This window comes from Euprymna scolopes, chromosome 28, assembly GCF_053919585.1.
Source record: "Euprymna scolopes isolate OS-2025 chromosome 28, ASM5391958v1, whole genome shotgun sequence".
NCBI lineage: Eukaryota > Metazoa > Mollusca > Cephalopoda > Sepiida > Sepiolidae > Euprymna > Euprymna scolopes.
The window spans coordinates 13,614,286-13,631,993 of record NC_136509.1 but is presented as its reverse complement, the minus strand read 5'-3'; positions in this window follow the sequence as shown (position 1 = coordinate 13,631,993).

Genomic DNA, 17,708 nt, shown 5'->3' with positions numbered 1-17,708 from the left:
CTTTCGATAACAAACAATATATCACAAAAGTAAAAATAGAGAAACTTTAAAAGCATTGTTTTGAAAGTTTAATTTGACTTGAAATTTTAGAAAACCAAATATAATTTTTTTGCTTTTTAAATGATTAAAAAAATAATCATTTAATAAAAAATTATATAAAATACAATTTTCTAAATTTTCAAATTATCTAAAAAAAAAAAATAAATGAATATATATACTCTCATATAGTTGAGATAGTCAACATTTAATGTTACAATATATTACTGAAATAGAAATATACATAGATAATGAAATTTTTTTTTAACATCCGTTTTTACACGTACATAAAATAATCTTGAACAGAATTTCAAAGTTGGATCGCAATAGCATTTAAGCTGACAAATCTAACTTTGATTTTGATGAGCCAATTTTTATTTCTTATTGTTATAGCATGTTCATTACAACATACTAATACAACATACGATTTTATTTGTCAAAAAATACTTCACCTGACCTAGCAGTTTTCTAATATGTAGAAGTTCTTAAATAATTTCCTTAAAAGAAAATGGAGAATAACTTTAAGACTTTCAGTAAGAGTTATCTTTCCTTATTTACTTTTTTTTTTTTTTCATTCAAGGTTTACTAAGTTATGTTTTCTCATTCTTTAAGGTTCATCCGTATTTTTTGACGCTGATGGATTATTGACTTATTCATTCTTTTGTCTTTTGTTCATATTCAATCAAAACCAGGTTCATCATGTAAGGCTGAGATACTGAACTTAAAAAATGTGTTGGATTATAGGACATCTGCATATTCGGTGGATGAACATTAAAACATAATGGGAAACGACAAGTCAGTACAGCTTAAGGATTTTCTGTCAAATACAAGACTTTTATTTTCCAAAAGTATTTCATAAAATATAATCAAAAATCAATGAAAATGGTAATTTGTCTAGGAGAAATAAACTGCATTTCTCTCCATATTTATGTGTCTAATTTCAAAACTAAAACTCCAGTTTTCAATTGAAATAGAATTTTTTATAATTTATTTCTCTGATTCAACTACCTCGTTCAAAATGACTAATTTCTGTTCCAAATTTTTTAATGAAAAACAAACAATAATAACAGCTAAACAAAGGAGTCTGTCCATTTGCTACATTTAATATATATATATATAGTGTAGTATAATAATTCTCCAAGTTCCGAATATCAAGTTTCCTCAGTTGATTATTTATTACTTTTCAAAAGCAATCCATTAGAATATTGCGACTAACAAGTCTTCAAAATTATGTTATTGCTGCATATTTAGTCACGTACTCTTCAGATGTTTATCTTAAAAATCTTATAAAAACACCATTTTGGACAACTTGGATGTAACTACCACACTGTGCCGTTCCTTCTCAGTTATGAAGATTTTTCAGTTATAAAAACTTTATTTATGAGAAAGATTTTTTGACCCATTACAATTGGTATATACAAACTGAGTACATTTTAAGTAAATAGTTAATATATATACATACATACACACACAAGCAAAAAAACTATCGCCATCCAGTGGCTATTAATCTAGTTGTAAATATTCTTTTTAAATATGTATGACTTACATCAAATATCAATATAAATTGATTGTAATTTTAAAATCTAACAGTTTTTAAATTTCTTTGAAAAAATCGGACTATTATGTTTTAAGAAAAGGCTTTATAATATTTATTAATAATAATTTATCCTATTTTTAATTAAATCAGTTTGATTAATTGCTGTAAGTATTGACAAAAATATTATATATAGGAAAACTAGGACAATAAAATTACAAATAAACAACACTAAACATTAACTTATAATAAATTGTTTGAAAAATTGTGATGCAAATTAGGCACTCAAATAGATGTGTTTGGGTCTTTGTTCTCCAACATATATATATATATATATATATATATATATATATATATATATATGCACACACACACAGTATTTCAAGATTGTGTTGTATTATTGACTTAAATAATAGTGAGTGGTTTTGATGATGTAGGTATGAAAATGAAAACTTTTGCATTCATTTAGAAAAAATATGTAAATAAAATGTTTGTATGAAAACAAGTATTTGCAGTATTTTTATTTCTTCCTTTTTTTTCATAGAGGTCCCCCACCATCTTATTAAAAACAAAATTTGGTCCTTGTCCAGCATTCCCCCTATATTAAAAAAACAAAAATCTGTTTGATATTATACCTATGATGAAACATAAATATCATATTCCAAAAATCACATAAATTGATCAAGTAGTTTTACTTTTATAAAGAAAATCATTTTAAAGCAATTAATGGGAATTCATAGACATTACAACGTAAATCTAGAAAGTATGGAGCATTGTTGAGCAAACAAATATTCATTTTTTTTTTTTTTCAGTTATTTCAACCAAGAGATCTTTCAAGTGTTCTTCATCTTAAGATTGAATTAATTAGAAAAAATTTTTTTATATCCAATAAAATCTTTCTACTTGAACGTATTTATATTATGTTTCTTGAGATGTTCTTCAAAATGGCAGTTAAGATGATCATTCTTCGTATACTCATAAAATTTGATTGTTTTATTTAAAAACTAGCGGGGGTACCCGGCGTTGCCCGAGTGTTTGTTTCCGGGACGGTGGGGGTGGGGGGTTAAAAAATGTTATGGTCGCTAAGTAGGAAGGATCAAACCCGGAGTCATGAGTAAAAGTAGGAAAATAAAGTGTGAAAAAAAAACATCTGCAACGTTAACAGTTCGGCCACCAAGAAAAGTCCATTCCAGTTGTTTAGGAAAAAAAAAAAAAAAAAAAAAAACGACTACGGTAGGTCGGCGCGAACGTGAAAATATAATGTGAATTGTCCAGCACGCTAACCACTACGCCACAGAGCACTGCAGCTTAGTTTAGTGATTTTAAATAACTTCACATGAAAGAACTACGAAGCCAAACCGGTGTTCTCTTCTCAACTGTTCCTTGTGAACGATCCCCAAATGGTGTTAAGTGGTGGCAGGGGGAGGAGGAATTTATTAGAGAGAAAATATTTTACCACTTCCATTGATCTTAACCGATTTTGGCCGTGACTTCTCAGCAGAAAAAGTATAGAAATCTAAGATTATCGAGGAATTTGAGAAATAATAAGCCTCAGATATTGTTCTGCCGTTTGTGCATATAATATTTGCATGAAATATCTTGATTTTTAATCCTATTAATGTCAAAATCAGACGGGAAAAAATGAGTTCATTTTATTTATATAGAGATAAAATTACTTGATCAATTTATGATTTTTGGAATATGATATTTTCATTTCGTCATGACTACATATATCAGACAGATTTTTCTTTTTCATTTTTTTTTTAATATAGGAATAACTTTGGATCAGAACCCAAAATTCTTATCAATTTTCCCGTGTGTTGCATAAGTTGTAAATGTTAAAGCATTTTTGTTTGTTTGGAAATATTCTTCATATAATTTGCCGTTGTTCGCGTTGTGGAGTTCAAAATTATCAGACCCCATTCCATTCTTGAAATAGTGAATTGCAGACTTTTGACGACTCTCTTTCTCTCCCTGCGAAGAAAGTGATGACATATTACATATATATAGGAAAAATAGAATAATAAAATTACAAATGAATAACACTAAACATTTATTTATCAAACTGTTAGAAAAATAGTCACATAGTTTAGGCATTCAAATAGCTTTCTTTGGGGTCTTTGTTCTCTCTCTCTCTCTCTATATATATATATATATATATATATATATATATATATATATATATATATATTGGGGCCGATAATGTGTGTCACGTGACAGAAGACATCTTTTTTCTATAGGTGCTTTACTAGGAATCCAGTCTATCCTATTATTTCACGTATGGTTGCGATATGAATCCATACCTTTTGACAAAGGAGTACTAAAGAAAATGATACTGATATATAATTTGTTGATTGTTGTCAACTTGCACATGAATAAGACGCCTTTCTCTGACCGAGGAGAGTGTGTGCTCAAAAAACATGATTCTGTTTGAATACTCACTTGAAAATCCATAGTGTGTACACAAATGACTTCCACCACCAGTATCAGAAATGAATGTCGAAAAAGTTGCTCATTCTGGTTGTACATGTCAATTGTCGAAGTTTGATCCGATTGTAGATGGTGGCTCGTTAGGTTCCACTTTTTCCTTTTTTTTTTTAATAAACTACTAAGCCGATCTGGCTAAAATTTTGTATGGACCTTTTGTAATGATAAGGTGCAGCAAACTAAGTAGTATGGTATCCATACGATGCACAGTTAGGGGTTACGAATTGAGTTCTACTTTTTCTCAGAAACTACTGGTCCGATGTGGCTGACAGTTTGTATGTATCTTTGTTATGATAAGGTGCAACGAACTAAGTATTATGGTATCCATGTGATGTACAGTTAGGAGGTTATTGGGAATTAGTATTTAATGCAAAAAAAAATGGGCACAAATGTAACCATATTTAACCATCAATTTGGCATAAATGATTCATTCTAAGTCAACAAATTATAACTTTTGCACGTTTTTAACTTTTGCTAAAAAGTTTAATTTGCTAATCATTATCATCATTGTTATTCCAAGACAGTTATTTTTGTGAACGTTTTGATTTGTGGAATGTATTATTTTGCGTAGAAAAAGCCTCAGTTTACTTGCGAGGGCAGACCGAGAAATAAAGTCGGCTTTTTAATGTGGGGAAAAATCCACTTCCTCAAAACAAGCCACTCTGAATTGGGACAAAATAAAAATTGGCACAATCTCGAAAGACCAAGGGCAGACAAGATGAAGTGCAGTATCAGAACAGATACTGCACTTTGGTCCTAGCCAAAAAGCCAAGAAGTTTCTACAATAGATTTTCAATTTTTACAGTAAAAAGTTTTACACAAACTTTTCAGCTGACTAAAACCCCGGATTTTCTTTCAATTTTCACTTTTTAGTTTTTTTAAACTTAAAAGTGAAAATCTCTAGAATTTCATTATTTCTGCAAATATTTTTATGAATTTTTCCTAAAATCTTTATATTGCTTATTATTAATTTTACAAACACAAAATAAAAGTATTTTAATTTCTTTGTTTTTGTGTGGCATTTACTGTGGGTTTTGCCCACACAATTTCATGTGAGTTACAGAAAATTTTAGCAGAAATTGAATTTTCCCAAAAAGCCACATATATAAATATTACTAATTTTTATGTCAATTTTAGAAAAAAAAATAGCAAAAAAAATTTCTTTAAAATGGATTTCTTTCTCTTATTTTCATCTTCGAAATCAAAATATGATAAAGTTAAATAATCATTTTTTTTTTTTTTTTTTTTTCTAAAATTTGATTTGATTACAAATTTTGAGTCCAATTTCATATTCCAAGATGTTTACAGATGTCAAAAACGTTGTCAAATAGAATTTTAATTTTTATTTCTTAAATTGAAGAAAACAAAAATGGAGTGTATGAACTTTTTTCTGTCTCATCTGATAAATAATTTGATCATAAAAAAGAAAAACAAAAATGAGTCAAAATTATCCTAATATCTGATGAAAAACGGAAAAGAAACTGATCTTCATATTAAAGTGTTTCCGTTTTTCTAAGACTCACCTGTTATTATGGTTGTATATCATCTTTCTAGAGATGATATTCGAGTCATTTTTGGTCAGACTGATCGATCTAGAAATGTTAAATTATTTTTTAATTTTTTTGTTTCGTTTTTCAATCAAAATTTGATACCTGCATTCTTTAGAATAAAAAAAATTCAATAATTTTTGTTCCTCTTTTTCACAAATCAGATTCAATATTTGCTAAAAATACAAAAATTGTCCATTTTTTAATTTTCTATTTTCTAATTTGTTTTGCTGCATCGAAAAGAATAATTTTTTGTTGCTTCCATAACATTATGTGGATTTCAAGCCAACCCTTAAATTTCAATATCAAAACATTTTTGGGAGAGTGGGGGGCTTCAATCAGATTCAAGATCTTCCCTAGTTTTGATTTTTCAATCTATTGAGCCACACCTTTTTCAGCAGATAAGGAGAAAGAAAGAAAAGCTTGATAAATTATTTTAACATTCTGCAAAACAAAAAAAAAAAATGTTTATTCATTTCAGAATTATCTTCCGTCTTAGAAATCCCAATGACGAGTTATCCTCGATACGATCCCTGCACCTGCAAATATCTATTAAATGTTTGTTTTCTCACCAAACATTTATTTTATTTCAACCATCTTATATTTATATCTCTCGATGTTTGAAACATTTGACAAAAAAATGTACACCAACATCTTTAGGCTTGTATTTCAAAACAATTGTTTGGACTTTGTTTTCATATTTAAGACTCTGGTAGATTTTATTTTCATTTACTTTCATTCTGTCTTGTATGAAACCTATAATTGATCTGGACTTTATAATTGGCCTCCCCACCCCCGCAGTATTTCCTTGCTCATTCAGAAAAATGTCTTTCGGCTTCTATAAACATTTCAGATTCTCTAACAATTTCCCCCTTATTTTTTTTCTTTTCATCTACAGAAAAAAAAATAATATAATCAAAAGCCATGTTCAAAACGTTAAATATCATTTAACAGATATTAAATTGAATTAATATTTAAATATTTCAATAACAATGGTTAATCATATTCCAATAATGTTATTGACACCTCGTCTTATTTTTAATCATCCATGAAAAAATTGGATTAATTAAATGCAAAATTTGTTTTATTTAAAAAAAAAAAAAATTCAAAAACAAATAAACCTGAAGATATGAAAAAAATTTTTTTCTTAAAATGTGTACTTTGTTTAAATTTATTTTAAAACCAGATGTAACCCCCCCCCCATTATACACTGCCTCTGCCTTTTTTTTTTTTTTTTTAAGAGGAAGGTAGTAGAGGGTGAAATGGGAAATTAGTGTTGGAGGAGGAGGAGGAGAAGAAGGAGGAGGGGGGGACAGAGTTCTTCTTTATCTATCCACTTCAAAAAAAAAAAAAAAAAGAAAGTTTAAGTAATAACCAAAAATATGAAAATGAAAAAAAGTCAAAAAACATCACTAGACCAATGCTCCTCCTTCACCAGCAAAAAAACTACAAAATATTAAAAATGAAAAACAACCGAACCTTCCTAGTTTGCATAGATTGTGCCCAACAGCAACAACAATAAAAAAAATGTATAAATATGTCTTCCTTTACCAACCCACCCTTTCCTTTGGTGATATTTTGTCAAATTTCAACTGCCTATTTTATTTTTTGCTGTTTTCAGAAAGCAAATCTTGTCTTTTCCAATTGAAATTTATACATTTTACAAGTAATTACCAATAAAATTTTTTTTTTTTTTTTTTACAATTCTCTTGTTTCTCTCTCTCATACATTATTTATACACACACACATTACATATATCATTTTTTTTTTTATTCATGGATACTAAATACTCATCTTGAATTTCCAGTCAAATGATTCCATTCTCCACACATCAAAAAAGAAAAATTCGTCGACTTATAGGAGAGTGCCCCCCTCAACTAAAAATGCGTTTCTTTCATTTTTTTTCCCAACGATTACCATAGACTAACCTAGGTGTTTAGAGGTGTGTATTGAGCAAAATAAAAATAAGTGGTAGCAGGCAGACTCGAACCTGTACCACGAAGGAGGAAAAAAAACAAAAGTGACGTGTTTGCTGTTGTGTCCATCGGCAAACCGGAAGTGACATAGGTTTAAATTAAGGCTAGTCAATTGAAAAGAGGGGATGACTTTCAAAAATATCAGCAAAAAAAAAGCAACTTCTCCCTGTAGAAAAGTGCTCAGTTGAGGGTGAAAGAATTCATGTTTTTAGTCAATTTTTCAATATTTGTCGTCCAAAGGATTGAGCTTCAAAAATATACCGATCTCGTGAAAATCCGTCACCTCTGTTGAAAGTTTTAGGCAGACATACATACAAACATACATACATTTAAACAGAATGGTGAGATTTATATAAAAGATTAAAGACTTAATTATCATACCAGCAGAAAAAAATTTGATAAAAATAAATGACTTTTAAGAAGGGGGTTCATTTTCTCATTGTAATGTTCTACTTAATTGCTCCCTGACTTCCTGTACATCTCTTTACCGACATGTCACATGATTAGTCATGGTGAGATTTTAAATTCCCTTACAACAAATGGTAAAAAAAAAACCCAAAAAAAAACAAATAAAAATGTCCCTTACTGATCCTGAAATATATTTTAAGCATCTTTTAATATTTAAAAAAGTTTTCTTTATTTTTATTAATTATGAAAATTACATAAACATGAGAGCTATGTACACACAGAAAATCTCATCGGTCACGTAACATGTCGGTAAAGAGATGGACAGTAAGTCAGGTAGCAATGAAGTAGAACGTTATAACGAGAAAGTGCCCCTCCCCTCCCTTCTTAAAAGTCATTAATTTTTTTTTTTCCTTTTCACAATTTTTTCTATGATATTTATGTCTAATCTATAATAATTGTCAAAAAAAAAGTTAAAGAAAGGTGGAAAAAAAAAACAAACGCATTTTTTAGTGGTGAGGGGAGGACGCACTCTCGTACAGATCTGCTCAAAAATCCTATTGCTGAACGGAGCAGATAAATACTGCATACAAGTGGTTTAAATTTCAAGTATTGATATTTATTCATGGAAAGTAATTTGGTTCTTTTTGTAATAAATCTTAACTCCTGGGACCTGTTCAAATTCCACAGGGGACTGATTCATATGTAATATATTGATGTTGGCATTCTGTAGATGTTCAGTGTAAATGGAGACACTCTGATATTATTGTAGCTATTTTGTTAAAACTGCAAAAGTATTTACTCCTGATCTTAAATGGAACACGTACATCAAATCTGTTGCCAAGGCCGCTGGAAAAATGGTGGGATCTTTCTATCGATCCGGTAGATATCTCACTGCTGATGCTATTCTCTATCTATATAAGAGCCAGGTACGTCCAAGGATGGAATACTGTTGCCACATCTGGGCAGGAGCTGCTAGAAAGGACTTGTCCTGCCTTGATAGAGTTCAAAATAGACTCCGTAGCCTCGTAGGAGATGTCCTTTTCTCTTCCTTGCAACCTCTATCTCACAGAAGAGATGTTGCGAGTTTGTCTCTGCTTTATCGTTATTTTCATGGAAGGTGTTCAACTGAGCTTCAATCTATGGTCCCCCCTCACCAAACTTTCATAAGAAACACTCGTCTAGCTGTACACACTATCAATAATTCCCCCCACTCTTTATCTGTGCCTAAACCTAAACGTAGATTCCATGAACAAAGCTTCTTTCTTAGAACTGCACGCCTGTGGAATTGTCTTCCGTTTTCCTGCTTTCCGGCTGACTACAATATGGTTGTGTTCAAGTCTAACGTAAATAAGTTCTTGATGAGCCGTTCAATATAAGTTATCAAATTTACCAAATTTTCATTACTAATGATTACTATATTGTCCAATGTCTACTGTACACTCTTTAACCCTTATCCTTGAGTGGCCTCTTGGCCTTGATAAGTGGTGATGCCTATGTAAAAAAAAAAAAAAAAAAAAAATTATCTAAGCTAGCACGAACGCCCGGCAAAGCTCAGTTGTAAAGTATGCTTAAATATGATATTTTAATTCTTGCAGATTTATATATTATAATATTGATTTTTATATATTATAAAGTTGCGATTTCAAAAAAAAAAAATACTTATATATATATATATATCTCCATATGACTTGGGTGCATTAACTTGAATCGAAACCAAAATAAAAACTTATGAAAATATATACAAGTTAGAAAAGCATTTCATCCAAGGCATGAAAATTGTTTAATAAAATGTTTTTACTATAGGCTTTAAAAATAAAGTAAGCTATAAAAATTTTATTTAAATTGAATCAAAAAATTACCTTGGATTTATTTTATGTAATGTACGTTTTGTTGCAATTTAAAAACATTCTTTCATCTAGCAATTAATGATATAGATATAAAATTTTCAATGATTTTTTTAAATTTTATATATCTATATCATTAATTGCTAGATTTGAACGATAATTTTTTAAATGTGCAACAGAATGTACATTACATAAAATAAATCCTAGGTAATTTTTTGATTCAATTTAAATTAAATTTTTATACCCTACTTTGTAAAATTTATAAAAGTGCACTTTGAAGATAAATAAATTTCAAATTGAATCTTGTACCTTTATTTTTAAAGCTTATAGTAAAAACATTTTGTTTAACAATTTTTATGCCTTGGATGAAATGCTTTTCTAACTTATATATAATCTTTTTAAGATTATATTTTAAAACTCTCCTCTCTATTTCAGTTTGTATTTCTCCTCACACCACAACTCATTTTTTTGCAACCCCCTCTTTGTAATACAGGTCTGAATAATGAGAAAATCTGAAATTTTTTTAACATAAACTTTCAAATAACCTTTTTGGATTAAATTTTTTTAAACTTCTTTCAGAATAGAAAATCTTTAAAATTTAATAAGGAACATATTTCATATAGATTTCATTAACAAATATTCAGTACATAACGAGAAAAATAGAGATGAAAATTTCAAAAGGACTGTATAACTGGTTACGGTCAATAGTAGTCCTCGCCAGTGAAAGTCTTTGTTATTCCGAACATTTTGTGTTCGGCTCTTTCGCGCGAGGAGTAATATATAACTTAAGTTCCTTCAGCCATAATCGAAACTAAAACTTATGAGGAATTCTTGATAAAATTATTTATTAAAAAAAATAGATGACTTAAGTGCCAGCAGCTTCAATCGAAACCAAAACTTATGAATTCTTGGTAAAATTATTTACGACAAGAAATAGAAGTACATAACAATTAAACGACCCGGATGTAAGCGTGACACAAAATAACACGCACGTTATCGTATCGATATATAGATATGAGGGGGGGAGGAGGCATTCCAAAAGTAATGCCTCCTATTTTTTTCTTCCACCCAAATGGATCAGAGAGGATTGCAAATTGCATTGTTATGATGACTGAATTTATGCATTCTTGACCTGAAAACTTCATCTCTCTGTTGCAGATATTGATGGTGTTAGACTCTAAGAAAGCAACCCCTGTCATCGACATGTCAGAAGCAGAAATGAGATATTGAATTCCTGGCAAAATTTCATTGAGAATCGTGATGACTAAATAAATTTTGGAGCACACAATATACCACTCCCATCTTTGTAGCTCTTCAACCTTTTAAAAAAAAAGAAAAATAAATTTACTTTTGGAACAACTCTTGTTTGACAAAGCACGCTCCAGACCGCCATGCATATCCATCGTTGGCAAAAGGTGCATTGATAATGGGTAGTGACTGTAGAAAAATAAATTTGGGAGCACAAAAAGTCCTCATTTTAATGGTACCACTTCTGTCTTCATAGCTCTTCAATTTTTTGAGTTAAAACAAAGTAGAAAGCTTTTCTTTTGAAACAGTTCTCATAATAAATGCAATAGCTGAAAGTTAGGCAGAGGTGGGCATTTATTTAAAAAAAAATTTTTTTTCTTTAATACTTGTAAATTTTAATTTATCTTTTTTAAATTTCCCTGGAAAATATCTTAAACTTTTTTTGTTATCAATAAAAAAAAAAAAAAATTATTTGAAAAGTTGATTAAAAATTACCAAGATTTATATTTTCTTTAAAAAAAAAAAAAATTACAAATTAAATTTTTTTTTTTTTTTAAATTCAGAAAAAATAAAATTTGGAAAATATGATAGTTATCCCCAAGGAAGACAAATATTTTCGTGGATTAAGAGAGAAGTTGAAAATGAAAATCCTCTAATGATTAGAATAAAATTGTTGTCATCCATCTGAAGATTGAAATTAAAAAAAAAAATCATTGCTGTCTCTGAAGACAATGAAATTCTGCACCTTAAATTAATCTGTTGCTTAATTACAGCATCCACTGATCTATCCTGCATCAGCAAGCTCTATTGCGGTTTTCATAGATATGAGTGGCATCTGATTTTGAGAGCTTTAGATGCATGCCTTCACACTTCTCCAGTGGCCATGTAAGACCATATGCCCCCCCCCCTCCTGCACGACAAGTCACTGATCCCAACACCGTGTCATGACACGGATTTTCTTTTATCTCTCACATTGACAGCTGCCAAGGGATGCACCGTTGCATCAAACAAAACTCAAAAGAAAATAGAAAACATTTTGTGGATGTCAATTGGACTTTGGCTACATCTATGGCACCATCGTGGGAAAAAAAGCCTCTTTGTTGTTGTTGACATCAGCTATTTTCAAAACTGTCCTCCACTCTAAGGGTCGTCAACCATTCACTGACCAATTTTTATGATTTCAGGTCCGAAAAGAATTGGAATACACCTAACTAAAGCCTGATGGAGAGCAGGTGTGAAACGTTATCGTATTCATTGTTCAATCGATACAATAATGCAATCCAGAAAAGATGACCTTTTTAAATCATGTTTCGGATTTTAGTATTTAACCCTCTTAAAATAAATCGGTTATCCCCAAGTCCAGAGTCTGCTGACTGTTTTGCTCCACAATGAATGCCCTGGAAAAATCACTTCTGATTAATGTCTACCAGTTTTAAAATATGCAAATGAACTTGGCTGTTTTTCAGAATAGTTTAATATAACTTTATGTCCTCTGGGCTGCATCTGTTGCAATTCTGGTTCACAGGACCATATTTGTGATATACCCCTGGCCTTGTTTGTCGATCCCGGCTCACAGGACAATAGATGCAACCCAGCAGGGCTATACTCTTAGCTTTGTCTAGTGGTGGACCCTTTAAGGGTAACCAGACTTTCACTGGTCACTGAAAGATAACAGTCTAATGCTCAGGGCACACAAAACGTGCATGACCCTAAGTCTGCGTGGCAACACTTTACTTTGGCTGTCGCTTTGACTTTGTGCTGAATCTGGTCTGTGTCTTCCTTCGTCAGGGCATATCTGAATCAGGCTGGCTTCAATAAGTAAAGAAAAGCTCGGGGTCATTTTCTTATAAACAAAATAATTATTCATAAAATATTCTTAAGATATACAGGGTACACTTGTATAAAGTTGAGTTCTTAATGACTTTCTGATGCAGGTTGTTATAACTAGATTCTGTTTAGATAATCTCCCAGCTAGGAACAAGAGCTTTTCACCTTAGCTTTTCTGGGGGTTTCTGCCCCTGAGGCCAGAGCCCAGGGGGCGATGCATTCTCTCCAACGCCAGTCTGCCAAATCTCTTGTTTCTAAAAAAACAATCGTTTTTATCAACTGCTAATTCTAACCACCCTTCTCTTAAGCTCATTCTGTTTTCCTCTCTAGAGATTACTCTTTCCCATTATTTTATATATTTTTTCTTTTCTTGTGAATCTCTTTAACTCTTTCGTCTCTCCTTCCTAACCAAATATATGCTTAAATCAATTATTTATTTATTTCTTTATATACTCTAAAGGTTGTTTGTAACAACCCACCTTTATTTTATTCCAACTGGTAGATTATCGCTATCTTATGGTTGCTCGGGTGGTCAATCATCATCAATAGATTTCCCTCAATTTATTTTTTTTTTTTTTCTATACGCTTGACAACAAACGATCTGGTTTTTCTGAATTCAGGTTCTTGCAACTGTCTGATTTAATTAATCTTGAAATGGACCCCCCCTCCCCCCTCCCGAAGAAAAAAAAAAAAAAAATCTCTTCCGTTATTTCTCTTGTTTTAAAGAAATTCTATTATCAAGTTGCCAAAACAAACTGATATTGTTTCTACATTTATCAACTCAAAGCTCACTTAAATCTTCTTGATGGACTAAAATTTATGGACATCCGTTTTTCTTGACAAAATGTCAGTGTCCATTACCATACCTCATCCATATCTGAGTAGGGTCCTTGGTGTCGCTCAGGATCCCGTTACATTAAAACTGGTAAAGAGACATCATGAGGTAGAATAGCAGAAACTGGAAGTCAAAGAAATGGATGAAATTTGAGTATAACATTAAACCACGTTTTGGCCAACTAATTCTCTGGCCTGCTTTGGGTAGGATTGAAACTGCTATCTTCAGACAATGCTCACCTGAAACCGTAGAGATTCAACGCCTCTATCCACTGTGCCATGGGTCCCAAAGTGAAACAACAACAACTATGAAGATGAGGATAACAATCCACAAATAAATATACAAATTAATCATCTCAAAGGATTCCAAAAAAAAAAAAAAAAAAAAAAAAAAATTATATAACCAATACATCTATAAAAGTAAGAATGTGTGCCTGAAGATAACTCAACCTATATACTCAAAAAATTTTGATCTATATACTTGAAATTTGGTATATAAAAGGTATTCAGATATGGAAAGCTTGATAGGTTTTCATCCAGATAAAACGATTGCTAAGGAGTCAAGATTGGTAATTGCGGGGTCGTTGGATTTTTATCTGTTTGTCAACTGCGCATGCGCGAACGTTTATATGACAGCTTCATTGTGTTAAGAATAAGTAGGTTTGAAAACGCTTTATGTGCATGGTAAGCTGGCCTGATGATTATCGTACTTAGCTAACTATCTTTAGGTTTTGATCTCTTTTTTTTTTTTTTTTTTTTTACAAGAAGTGAACTGTTTAAAACAAACATACTCGCATGGACATCTCAGTTTATTTCCATTTTTTTTTTTTTTTTTTTTGATAAGGAATTTAATGTTATATTTAATATCCATGGTATTTCTGTTTAATGCAGAATTCTTATAATTAAAATATAATATTTATGCATATTTTATAATCAGGTAATACCAGGCGGCCTGCTAGGATATAAGAAATATCGTGAGAAAAAGAGATTAAATATGATTGAACGGCCTGTTAATCTATATTATATCTATTAAAGTGAGAATGTGTATGTGTGAGGATGCTTCTCAACCTATATGCTCAATGAATTTTTTATCCACAGACTTGAAATACGGTATATAGGATATTCAGACATGTAGAAAACTTTTTTATCCGGAAAAAAGAAAAAATGTTGCTAAATGGTTAAAATTGAAAAATGTGTGGGAGTCGTTGGTTTTTATCCGTTTGCTGTTTCATGAATGTGCATGTGTGAATAGTTCACATTACAGATTATTTATGTTAAGAATAAGTAGGTTTGAAAACACTTTTTAAAGATTGTGTCACATTGGTCTAATGGTTATTGTACTTGATTTACTGTTTTTGGTTTCAATCTCTGCTCGAGTTTTTTTTTTTTTTTATAAGTGAGGATTGGAAGTATTTTTTCCTCCATTCTCTGCTGCATCAAAACAAAATCTTTCAAATGAGGGTCAAATGATCCGTACCGTGTTCATCTTGGAAGTTTTTCCTCACAACATTTCAGTCAATCTCCATGTGCATCATGTTGAACTCAGAAATTTATACAGAATTTCAAAAGAAATCAGAAGTGACAAATATAACCCAAGGGATAAAGAGGGTTGACTTAGTCTCATTTCATCAGCCAGGATCAAGTAGATGTCATAATTCATAATTATAATCTTCGTATCGTCTGTACTGACAAGGAGTGAACCAATTGTTGTTTAGCACTTTTATTCATTGCGCCACAAGAAGTCCTTGCAAAGATTCACGAGTTCAACAAAATGCACCCGAAGAAGATCAGATGTAACATCGACCAAAATATGAGACAAGCATCCGAGATGAGAACGGTAATCCGAATAATCAAACAAAAACAAAACAAAAACAAATCTGAATAAAAGCTGATAAGTTTTATTTTATGTTCAATCTTTTTTATATTCTGTTTTGTATTTAAATATTTACATTTTTGTACACAAGATTTTTTTGACAAGATTTGTTGGTCACTTATTTTGGACCATTCAGCGAAAAGGTTTGCCCTCAAACACAGTGGACGGTGGCAACAGCGACAACATAATGTTAGAGGATTATATATATATATCTTCTCTAACTCTGTCTAGAACATCTTTTCAGCAGTGACCCAAACAATGTCTATTTGTTTTGCTTGGACCCGCCCGTGGTGGTGTGTGTTGGGAGGGGAGGGGGCAGAGGGTCAAAGTTTTTTTTTTTTTGTTTTTTTTGTTCCAGAAAGAAATCAGTCGCTACAGCCCTTTCTCCATTTCACATTTTTCAATGTGAAGTAACAAACAAAATGAAATTAAAAAAGTTATCAAACCCATAACATTCCATTATTCTCACTGCATCCGACCCCTTCACCTTTGCCAGTTTCCAAAAAGAGATTTAAAAAAAATAAAAAAAATGGGGAGGGAGGGGGACAAAACCACCATAACGGTGGAAAAAAAAAAAAAAAAAATTTTTTTTTTTTTTACATCATCTTACAGAGGGGGCAGTAGAAGAAGTCACATGACCATCTTTTGGCCATGAGAAGCCACACCAACTCCTTTTTAACCAATCAGAATTGGATAAAATGTCTAACTTAAAAGTTTAAAAACCTGGAAAGTTGTTTTAATATTTAAAAAATATTTTTCTGTATAAATCTGAAACTATAAATTGAAAAAAAAAATATATATTTTTCTGTTTTATTAGAAAAACTTTCAAATTTTTCCTTCTCAAACCAATGCACTACCTCAAATAAAAAGAATAATGCAAGAATAAAAAAAAAAACAATTCAAAATGGCAGCTTTGGTTTGGGAAAGAAAAAACTTTAATGGAATAATTCCAAATCTCTAAACAACAAAAAAGCAAAAAATTTAACTCAGATTTTAATTTCATGTTGAAGCTTCTTATCTTGGGGAAAGAGTTCCATATATAAATTTTTTGAAGATCTAGAACCAGAGTAATTTTTTTTTTTCCTTAACATTTCTGTGTCTCGATTTAGTGCCATTTTCTTACAGAAAAAAAAAAAAAAAAAAAAATTAGATCCATATTCTAAAATCGAATTAGTTTCCAGGGGGATACAGATTTACGATAAAAAAAATTGTAAAACAAGGAATAAAATGTCTTAAATTATGAATCAAAAAAGAAAAAAAAAAAAAAAATTAACTTCAAATGTTCGGCATCAAAATCTTAAAATCCAAGAAAATTTTTAGTCTCACTCGCCAGAAAATCTCATCTTTTCAACTGATAAAAGAAAAAAAAAAAATGCCGCCAAATAAATATTATGTACAAAATTCACTGTGGAATTTGTATTTTCTTGGACATCACAGATTTTGGTTGTCTGGAAATGTTGAAGGAAACGACTTAAAGATGTTTTGAATTTGAATTAGTCTTTTCTTCTGTGTGACAACAAAAGCTTTGTCTAAAAGTTATAGCCATTTTTTTCTCAATATCTAAAAACCGAAATGTGAATTATGTATTAAAACTTCACTAGAGTAGAGAAATCTTCACATAAAAAAAGTGACACAAACTCCGTAAATAAACACATATTCCAATTTGTGTGCCAAACGTTGATTGACTTTGAAAGCGGCAAGCACGCATTGTAAAGACAAAACTAAATCAGAAAAATAAAGTTCACAAATTTTCCTGCATTTACCATAAATTCTCCATTGTTGAAATTTTAGAAAATAAATTATCCAAGTAAAAAAACAAAAACAAAAAAACTTGTGATTCTTATGAAAGTAAAATTTTTTTTTTTTTATAAAAAACTTTATTTTTTAATAACTTTAACACATTTTTCATTGAATTATGAAAAGCAAAAATAGTTGTGACTGTCGTACTATTGATATAAAACAAAATATATCTCCCCAATTTACAGACAAAAATGCAAACTAGTAATGGCGGCACCAAAAAAAGACCATGTATAACTAGTCAGTGTGAAGATGTCAGAAACTTTTTTTTCTCCATATTTTTTTATGTGGGGACTG